The sequence below is a fragment of the Arachis duranensis genome, chromosome 3 (assembly GCF_000817695.3).
Source record: "Arachis duranensis cultivar V14167 chromosome 3, aradu.V14167.gnm2.J7QH, whole genome shotgun sequence".
NCBI lineage: Eukaryota > Viridiplantae > Streptophyta > Magnoliopsida > Fabales > Fabaceae > Arachis > Arachis duranensis.
In genome coordinates, this window is record NC_029774.3 from 61,324,247 (window position 1) to 61,324,607 (window position 361).

The window sequence follows — 361 nt, forward strand, 5'->3', positions numbered from 1 at the left end:
TATGGACTAACACTATTCCTTAATGCAAAATTCGAACTCCATCTTCTTTGATAAGTTCAAATTTTCTACTTCTGTCTTCTAATTTTCTTTTCCTCTGACACCTCAAGGAATCTCTATACTGTGACATAGAGGATTCCACATTTTTTTGTTCCCTTCTCTTTCTTATGAGCAGGAGCAAAGACAAAAGCGTTCTTGTTGAGGCTGATCCTGAACCTGAAAGGACCTTGAAGCGAAAGCTAAGAGAAGCTAAGGCACAATTTTCTGTAGAAGACCTAACAGAAATCTTCAAAGAAGAAGAACACATGGCAGCCGAAAACAACAACAATGCCAACAATGCAAGGAAGGTGCTGGGTGACTTCAC